Genomic DNA, 11103 nt, shown 5'->3' on the forward strand with positions numbered 1-11103 from the left:
CTTTCACTTGTTTTTTGCCTAAATATTAATCTCTGTTGCTCTATGAATTTATTAATAATTGAGATTTAAGAAGAAACTAAATCTCACTGTGTCCCATAGTTACTCTTGCCTCTAATTATATCTTCCACTTTCACTTTTTTTTTTCTTAATCTATCTATGGCTGCTTTGAGGTGAGAAATGAAGTATGGTATGGAGGCAGTAGGTTTTTATAATGCTGTAAAATTTGGAAGGCTGTCAAGGCACACAAGCTTAAATTTATGTGCTATAGTAGTTTCTACAGTCCAGGTCTATTTTCTAAACAGATGCTCATTTCTTGCAATTCCAGTTGGTGGAAAAGTACTGCATTATTGCTCTGTACTATCCCATCTTGAAATTTGGTTGCATGTTGGATTTACTTGCTAGTTAATATGAATCTAGTTGTGTTTCTGCTTATAGTTTACCTTACATTGATGTTGATTATTTCTAATGTAAGAAACTCCTCAAGCCACTGTATATCAGAACAAATTCATTGAGAATTGGGTTGATACTTGTACTTTGTTTGCTTTAGATAGAGCAACTGGGGATGAAGCTGAACATCATGATGAGGCTGCTGCTACAATGGACACCCAAATTGAAGGGGTTAGTACCTCCGAGACTTCTTTTAGAGGATCAAACAAGAGGCTCAAGAGAGATCGTCAAGTAGATGTAGTGAGTTGTTTTGCAAATTCGTTTAAGGACTATGTAAGCAGAACGCAAGGGCCACCGAAGCCAAGTTCACAAGAGATCTACAAGGTAGTCTCGAGTGTACTTGGGATCTCGCGTCACCAAGTCCTACAAGCTGTGAAAAGTTCATGAATGGGACAGTGGATGAGTTCAAAATGTTAAAAAATCTACCGAAGGGGGAAAAATTAGATTGGGTTTTGTTTAGGGTAAAAATTACCCCAAAACGTGGACCAATCCCATAGGGACACATGACCCAATCAAAGGGTGACACGTGTAACTATAGGAAGATGACACGTATGCAAGCCCTACAAAGACACTTGAAAAAGAGAAAAAAGGGCCTCCTTACATCAGGAGGCCCAAATCCTGAGAAAGCCGCAGAACGACGCCCCCCAAGGACACGTGTCCATTACTGATTTTGCCGCCAATCAGAAAACGTCATTGTAGGGTAATAACCCTAAAACGCACAAATTCCCACCCCTATAAATACCCCAATCATTTATGATGGGAGGGGTGGATTATGACATAACATTCAATAGAGCATTAAAACATCTCCAACTTCGCTCTGCTTTCTCTCTCTAGCTTTCCCGATTTCCAGTCACTAACTTAACCGTCGGAGGTGAATATTTCGGAAACGGAATATCCGTGTTTTGCAGGTGTTCGGGCCGTCTATCCATAGAGCGTGACCAGTATCCCAAGGGAAATCCAAAAAACACCCGAAACATTTGGCGTCGTCTGTGGGGATACTCGTCCGTTATGGCAATAGATGATAAGACACCTAATACCGGCCCTGGTCCTGGTGAGGAAGGACATGTAGATGATATAATCACAACGATCAATTCTAGTGATCCTCTGACTGCTTCATTTCATGAGGCCGAGGATCCTCCGATGACTGCTGGTTCACTTAAGCTCGCCTTAAGCAAGCTCCGAAGAGAGCTTGAGCTTGAGGGTAAGATGCCTTCTTCTTCTAGGCCACCGCCCAGAAGAGGTGGAGAGGGCACCCAGAAGAAAGCTTAAAGCAAGGCGACCAATGCTGAAGATGCTGGGAACACCCCTTACCGATGACAAGGAAGATCTCCCAAGGTGCCGCGGTCGAACATGTCCAGATTCCTTGAGAAAACAAAGTTGGCTGGGGGGTGTACCAAACAGCCTCAAAGGGAAGAGCCTGAGCCGTCTCGGCGGTGAAAGGATGCAAGAGAATACATTCGGCACAAGCAACAGGAACGAGCAGCCTACTCGGACACTGCCTCTACTCCAACAATGCCGGATGAATTCTCAAACTCCTTTCTCTCTAAACATACCAGCTTGGCCAGGACCAACAGGAGTCAAGCTCTCCGTACTCCAACTCCTATTCTAGTTGTCCAATCGTTTCATTATCAAACCCCCTACAATTTAAATTCAATTCTGCCGCCTAACCCCCCTGTCTTCGGACAGTACGGGCAATTTGGCCAGCCGTTTGACCAGGACATGTACCTGCCCGGACCGGCCGTAGATCCTCAGCCTATTGATTGGCAAATGCGCTCGTTGAATCTTGGTGACAAGCTGCCTCTGTTTTCTCAAGACATTCCCAACTCTCCTAAACCAGCGAGGGTGAAGAGTGTACTTATGGGTGCCTAAGATGGTACGGGCAACCCAGAGGAACACGTCACCTTTGTTGGGGTTTGGTGAGTCCGACTCACCGCGGAAACAAACCCAAAACCAAGACCGCACTCGCAATAAATAAAACCATAAACATAATTAACTTAATGACAAGATTAAGATAATAATTATACCTTTGACGCGTGCTTTGCCCGACCTCGAGGGGCTCTTACTTTGAAAGCTAGCCTCGAAATTACGACGACCTCCAACGGAAGTCCACCCACAGCTCGAACACCGACTAGGTCCAATGTCTTGGAGTTAGCAAGGCCCGACCGAAACCCGAGGTAATTGAGTTCAAAGGTTTTCACAAAGGTGATGCCTTTTTTAACTCTTGAGTTCAAAGGTTTTCACTATTAGTGATGCCTTTTCCAACTCTTACTCAAGTGCTTTTCCCAATACCCCAAGTTGGGTATTTATAGGGAAATGCAAGAGTGTGAAAAGCTCTCCCATCAATGTGGGAGAATTTGATTTTCTCATTTTATTTTAAAGCTAAAATAAAATTAATAATCAAACTAGTAATAAATCAACAAGTGGCAAGCTCACAAGGAGGAGTAGGTGAGGACCATTTGGAGGAAGGAGGGACCAAACTTGCCTCCCACTCTCACTCCCATAACCGGCAACCTCAACCCCATAGCCCCCAATTAAATTGTGCCACGTGGCACCCAAGGTGGGCTGCCATGTTCTACGGCCCAGCAGGCCACGCACCAAGTGCGGGCTGCTTGGCCGAGGCTAGCTGCCAACACGCCGCGCATAATGTGCGGGCTGCTAGCTGCTGCCTGCTAGCATGCCTTGTACATTGGTGCAAACTGCTAGCTGCCACGGCCTAGCAAGCCACGCACCAAATGTGCGGGCTGCTAGCTACCGTATGCTAGCACAACCACGCACACTAGTGCTGGCTGCGGTATGCTAGCCTAGCCCCGCACTTGCTGCATGCTGCTAGCATTTTCCGCGCACCTAGCACTAGGTTTCCCAATGCTAGGGGTATTTTGGTCATTGTTGATTTATTATTATTTTCACGTCTCGTCTTATTACTATTTTCGTCTCGACTTTCGACGCTCGGTTTTGACTAGGGGAAAACTAGGTCGTTTACTAATCCTCCCTAAGTCAAACTAAATATATAAACATTTAACAAACCTAAATACGAGTATAGAGGTAAGTCAAGGGTCGAGCCCAAAGGAACAATAATGTTCAAGCACTCTCAATTAAGCACCTAAGCTAGGTCGAAGTCAAAGGTGAAGAAGGATAAGTAACAACTAACAAACTAACAATCAAACAAATAAAAGACTAGGAATGGGTATCAACAAGTAATCATGATAATTGCAACAACTTGGGAAGATCATGCCAATAAAAGGTTGTGAAGACTAATGATAAGAGCTATCAATTGGAACCAAAGAGCTATCTCCTAATCGTTAAGCTAGGGTTCACTATGAATAACAAACTAAGAGAATCACAATCCAAACCAATCGATAATTGCAATTCCTAAATCCATTGGTCGTGTCATTAGCAATTACAATGCAATCTAGCATAATTCTCAAGGCCTAATCGAATTACACACATGCAAACCTTCATTAATCACTTTAATCTCAACAATCAATCAACACAGTTCCCAAATTAATCACAATCAATCAATCATACAACTTTCACCCAATTCCAAGCCAAACAACTACTCAAGAATCATTATCTATCAACAAACAACCAAGGAAATCAAGAATCAACAAAATATCAAGAACAATTACACTATCAAGAATCAAACATCAAGATTAAACCAAACAAACATGAAATTGAACAAAGCAGTAAGGATGAGATAGAGTGAGAAATGCTCATTGATTGATTAAGGAGATCTTCAATACAATTGTCACCATTGGATCTTCAATCTCTTAAACCACCATTGAAATCCCTCACTTTCTCTCTCTAAAACTACTCCTAAACTATCCCTAAAAACTAGAGAGAGAAGCGCTCAACCTAACCTAAGATATGAGAGAGAAAGTCACCAAACTAATCTAAAAATCTCCTTCTAAAATAGAAATGACAAGGCTAATTTATAATAAAACGAGCGAGGGGAACAGGGCAAACCGTGCGCACGCACAACAGGCCACAGAAGATCTGTGCGCACACACCACCCAGGCCGCGCGTGCGCGTGCAGCTGGGTCGGCGCCACGCACCAGTATGCCGCGCGCGTGCACCCCTGCTTGGTGCTCGTGGCCTTGCTTCCTTCGCTTGCTCGATCAATCTTCGCGCTCCCGAGCATCCCTATCATTGGTGCACTTGAGGCGATGCTCATGAGAAGAGCAGCTCCTTTATCTTCCAAGCACTTGAACATTCCAAGCCAAAGCATTGCTTCCAAGGTCCTTGTGCTTGCGGAGCTAGCTTGAATTGCGTGTTCTGATTCCCGAACTTAGCTCCTCAACCTCCTTGAATGCGCTCGAGCTTCCTCCTTGATAAATAAATCCCGGGAAACTCGACACACCTACAAAACAAGTCAAAGAAACGGAGAAGCGAGAGAAATAGCCGAGAAAATGAATAAAATAATAAGAAAACCATTAAAAGCACGCATTTCTCTAAACTAACACACAAACACGCAAATCAAGCATTATTCCCTAAAAACACGACATAAAAGACTAAAAACGAGTATAAAAATAAGAAGAAAACCTAGCCTAAGAGTGCCATAAATGGCACGCATCAGGTTTCGACGCTCCAAGCTCGAATTTCCGATGTCTAAATATTAATTACTCGGTCGACTTACATTTACTTTCGAATTAATTCGTTGCTTCAGCTCATTAGTTTCTTGGGTGTGACCCGAAGGGTTCAGTCAAGATTAAGCTGTAATATTAATTATGCATTAATATTACTGATCAGAAGCGGCCTCCAGCCAGGCATTTCGATCACTTGACCTTACTGAAAAATTAGCTTTCTAATAATTCCGAACCCGCTATCGGAATAATACACTTGTCCAAAGGACACTATTCCTTTCAATCTCCTACTTGTCCTTCCGGACAAGTGTGCTTTTAGCGTATAACCCTTTTCCTATGTCGCTTAATGCCTCTTCATGAACTATAAGGTAAGATTAATTTGTCATCCTTATTACGTCCAGAAGTGTTTCTCGATTTCAAGGCCAACTGTCAATTAACAGATGATTTCTAAAATCCATTCGAGCACGGCCATGCATTTTATAGTCTCGCTCTACGAGAGGCCTTGTAAACAACAAAGACATCTTCCCTATCGTTAATAGGAGGACATTTCCAGTCTTGTAATGTAGCTTCTCTTACTGAGAGGACCTAGCCGCCCGAGTGATGCCGTTATAATCCCCTATTATGGCAGACGTTTAACAATCATCAAAAGCTGACTAGTACTCAAACAAGAAATCTCACAATACTCATGGTCGAGGAAAAAGGTTCCGATAGCAATAATGAGAAGTATACTTATGACGATTTTTAATTTCTTAAAGTATTCTCATAGGTCGATCTAGTATGGTTCTAAACCAATACCTATGCAAATGATTTATGACAATCATGTCCTTGTAGCACAAGAAACAGTGCTATAAATCAAACTACACACTAATCTCAAATGGTCATTAATCGTCCATCGTTTAAATGACCTCGATTAGGGATAATTTTCGATTATAACATTTAATGTTCACTTAATAGGTGTTTCCTTACCAAGACTGGTCTTGATACCCTATTATGAATATTCCAAGAATCAAATGGACTCATTATTAAATTCTAAACCACAATTAAATAGCCAATGGAGTGATTTAAATCGCATGAAAAATTTAATTACTCCAAAACTGAATGGTTCATCATAGTGCTTTACATTAAAATTGTCCAAAATTAATTAAAACACAAAAATAAGGAAATCAAAGCCAATCTCCGATGTGCCTGATTCCCATTGCCTCAATGTGCTTGTTGCGCTTCACTTGAGGTAAAGGTTTAGTTAGTGGATCAGCTACATTGTTATCCGTTCCAACTTTACAAATTCTGATTTCACCTTCTGATTTCCATTCTCGAATCATGTGAAACCGCCGCTTGACATGTTTTACCATCTGATGTTCTCTTGGCTTTCTGGCCTTAGCAATAGGTCCATTGTTGTCACAATAGAGGTCTATTGGTCCCTCGATGGAGGGTACAACACCAAGTTCACCAATAAACTTGCGAATCCAAACTGCCTCCTTAGCTGCCTCAGATGCTGCCAAGTATTCGGCTTCAGTTGTAGAATCTGCAGTTGTGCTTTGCTTAGCACTCTTCCAACTAAACGCTCCTCCATTGAGACAGAATATGTACCCAGATTGTGACTTGAAGTCGTCTTTGTCTGTCTGGAAGCTTGCGTCAGTATAACCCTCAACAACTAATTCATCTCTGCCACCATAGACCAGGAATTTATCCTTGTTCATTTTCAGGTACTTTAGGATATTCTGGCCTAGTACATATCATGGCATACATGATTGATCCAATTAGCGAAGCATATGGAATTTGATTCATCCTTTCTCGCTCATCAGGTGTCTTAGGACACTTCTTCTTGCTTAGGGTATGCCATGTGACATGGATAGGTGACCTCTCTTGGTCCCTTTCATTTGGAAACGAGCTAGTACCTTATCAATATAAGTACTTTAACTCAATCCTATCATCCTTTTAGATCTATCCTTATAGATCTTGATGCCTAGTATGTACTGAGCCTCTCCCAAGTCTTTCATTGAGAAACATTTTTCGAGCCAAGCCTTTACAGACTCTAATAACGGAATGCTGTTTCCAATGAGTAATATGTCATCGACATATAAGACTAGGAAGGCGATGTCACTCCCACTAACCTTCTTGTAAACACAAGACTCATCTAGATTCTTGATAAAACCAAACTTACTGATGGCTTCATCGAATCGCAGATTCCAACTTTTGCTTGCTTGCTTTAATCCATAAATGGACTTCTTAAGCTTGCATACCTTTCCAGCGTTGTTTTGGTCGACAAAACCTTCAGGCTGTGTTATATACACAGTTTCTTCCAAAATACCATTTAGGAAGGCGGTTTTGACGTCCATCTCCCATATTTCATAATTGTAATATGCAGCAAACGCTAGGAGGATCCGAACGGATTTAAGCATTGCGACTAGAGAAAAGGTTTCATCGTAATCAATACCATGAACTTGTCTATAACCTTTTGCTACCAATCTAGCTTTGTAAATGAATACATTTCCATCTTTATCGGTTTTCAACTTGAAAATCCACTTACATCCGATAGGTGTGTAACCTTCGGGTAAGTCAACTAAGTCCTAGACTTGATTTTCAAACATGGAATCCATTTCAGATCTCATGGCCTCTTGCCATTTAGTAGAGTTGGTGCTTGCCATCGCTTACTTGTAGGTTGCCGGTTCATCTTCATCCATGATCAGGATGTCCTGATTCTCGATTAATACAAAACTAAGATATCTATCAGGTTGAGATCTCGGCCTTTGAGACCAACGTTGGGTAATGGACTGAGCATTTGCATTGTCAGTTCGACTTTGCATATTTTGATCACTTTGATTTTTGTCAACAGATGCTGTTTGAGCACTTTGACTATCATTTTGACTTTGTTGCTCATCCTCATGAACTTCGTCGAGTTCGATTTTCCTCCCACTTGTCATTTTGGAAAGGTGTTCCTTCTCCAAAAAGACACCATCGCGAGCAAGAAACACTTTGTTCTCTGATTTGTTGTAGAAGTAATACCCTTTGGTTTCTTTTGGGTGGCCTACAAATTAAACCTTATCAGATTTGGGATGAAGTTTGTCAGAAAGAAATTTCTTGACATATGCTTCGTATCCCCATATCTTTAGAAAAGACAACCTAGGAGGTTTCTTCGTCCATAACTCGTATGGAGTCTTTTCTACAGCTTTCAATGGAGCACGGTTCAGTGTTAGTGCCGCAGTTAAAAGTGCGTGTCCCCAGAAAGAGATAGGAAGATGACTAAGACCCATGGTTGATCGTACCATGTCTAACAAGGTTCGATTTCTCTGTTCAGATACTCCGTTCCATTGTGGAGTTCCCGGAGGTGTCAGTTCTGAAAGTATACCATGATCTTTCAGATGGTCATCGAATTCTTTGCTCAAGTATTCACCACCTCGATCCGATCGAAGGGCTTTGATTTTCTTGCCAAGCTGATTTTCAACTTCACTCTGAAATTCTTTGAACTTGTCAAACGATTCAGATTTATGCGACATGAGGTAGACATAGCCATATCTACTATAGTCGTCCGTAAAGGTGATGAAATATCGATGTTCATTTCTTGTGGCGAAGTTCATTGGTCCACATACATCGGTAAGTCACCTGCTCTTTCTCCCAACTTGGAGAATGGCTGCTTTATCATCTTGCCTAATAAACATCCTTCGCAGTTCTCAAAAGATTCTAAATTGAAAGAGTCAAGAACGCCTTCTTGTAGAAGCTTCTTGATGCGTTTGATGTTAATGTGGCTAAGACGACAATGCCACAAGTAAGTTTGATTTGACTCCATGGTCTTAGCTCTTTTGGTATCATAATAAACAATTTCGTCTAAACACACAAAATATCATTTCCATAAATATGAACAAGACATGAAACAAAAGTCTTGTGATCAAGGTTAAAATGACGTCCAACGTCATGAGGTCAAAGTATGGTAGATAAAACTCAAAAAGTTTTAGAATTTAGACAAAACACATGAGATTACAAGCTTTCTTTGGATAGATTATCTTCATCTTCCACTTGTGTACTCATGTCCACTTGAAAAAGCACCGCTCACTTTGTTCCTGAAACAGGAGCATAAAGTGAGTCAATTTTCCGGTATCTAATACCTTATAAAATGCTTGTATTTCAAGTGTTAAGGTGATACCTCGCTACAGTCTCTTTTGTAGTGACCTTGCTTACTACAATAGAAGCAGCGCATCTTAGCCTTGTTCTTGAACTCCTTTTTCTTAGGCCTTAGAGCAACCTTAGCCGCCTTGCAAGAATAGGTTTTCTGGAGCTCTTGGAAAACTTCCTTGTAGGATAGTTTATCCCGATTGTTGGTAAGTTGCATCTTAATTGCAATGTATCCCGAGTGGAGTGAGCTTAAAAGCATATGAGCCATTTGCTCATCCTCCACCGGCCTACCAATCAGTTCCAGATGGTTAAATAACCTTGTCATATTTTGCACATGGGCTTGAAGCGGCATCCCGGGTCTAAGTCTTGCACTATAGACCCTATCCCATACTTCTTGCCTCTCTTTGCTGAGACAACCATCTTGCGGTGGCTTGATCCTCATGTTAGACAGTGACCTAGTCACTTCCTCCACAAGTCCATCATAGTTGCCCCTATCGCTCTTTGTGACCCTCAGATTGACCACATCTTCTAGAGCCTTGAGGAGTACATCCGGAAGGTAGTTGGAGAATTTCTTCTTCCACTGTTCCGGGATGGAGTTTGCCATGAGTCGCGAGACTCTCTTGCAATCATAACTCCACTCCTCATGAGCTTCATCGCTCATAACCCCTTTTGAGTAGAAACTCGGGATGGATGTATCCAAAATATGCTCTAGGTAGCAATTGCGGAGGGGCATACGGAGTTCTTCCTCCCATTCCTTGAAGTTCACCAAATTCAAGCTAAATGGTAACTTCTCGGGAAGATCTGGGATTATTAGATTGTTGTCGCTAGTTGAAGTCATGATTCTACAATTTGAAAGAATTTTAATGAAAAACTATTCATGATAGTTAAATAAGATTGAATTTAATTCATGCATATTTCAATGTAATTTAACGTCTTATTTACACATAAAATTGTCCCTATTTTTTAAAAATAAGTCGATTCCAAGATCCAAGGAAACAAAGAGTGACTAAGCATCCTTTGGCTTGTCTTAGCACTCAATCTCCCAAGGTAAGCAACACTTTGCTATTGATTGTCACCTAACCTCTCCTTCTATGATTGTCACTTGTTGATTAATTAGTTGTTAGATATTTTCTTTTATTTTTTATTTTAAAATAAAAAGGGAAAATTGATTTTGCTAACTCTCCTACAATGATTGGTGAGTGGAATTCTCTCATGACATTCTCTATAAATACCCACAATGGGAATTGGAGATATTCACTTGAGTAGGAACTCAATAAGGCATCTCCACTTGAGAGAAAACCTTTAAGTTCATGTAATACTCGAGTAGTGTTTTGGTCCGACTTGACTAAACTCCAAGTAAGAGACCAGTCGAGGTCGATTTGCGGGTGGATAACGTAGGAGGTCTCTGCTCTTGCAAGACTTGTCTTTGAAGTAAGAGCTCCGAGTGTGAGCGAAGCACGCGGCAAGGGTAAGATAGTCTTGTCTCTCCTTCTTGTTATTTATGTCATTTAGTTATATTAATTGTGAGTTGGACTCATCGAAACCTAACAATGGTATCAGAGCCAGGTTCATTTATTTTTGTAGCTCAAAATTTTCAAGGGTTTAAAAATGAATTTAATTTCTAGTTATGTTGCTAATTAGATTAGTAGCTCGACTTTATTAATTTTAATCTCGTTTTATTAAGAACTTTAGCTCCAGAATCCAGATTTTCTCCCAAGACTAGTGAATTTTGGGTGGAATTGATATTCTGGAAACATTCTAACCCTTTTAGGAATGCGAAAAAGCCAAATTCTGCCCATAAATGCCTGTTCTGAGGGATTTTTCGTTTTGACGAAAAATTTTAAATCTTTTAAACCTTGAATCTTAATTGCATATTAATTGTGATTATGCATTCAGTTCTTTCCTATATGATTTTTAAATTTTAGACCATTTTTTAACATAATTACTTGGTAGTAATTGGTGCTTAATA

The sequence above is a fragment of the Chenopodium album genome, chromosome 13 (genome assembly GCF_948465745.1).
Source record: "Chenopodium album chromosome 13, dcCheAlbu1.1, whole genome shotgun sequence".
NCBI lineage: Eukaryota > Viridiplantae > Streptophyta > Magnoliopsida > Caryophyllales > Amaranthaceae > Chenopodium > Chenopodium album.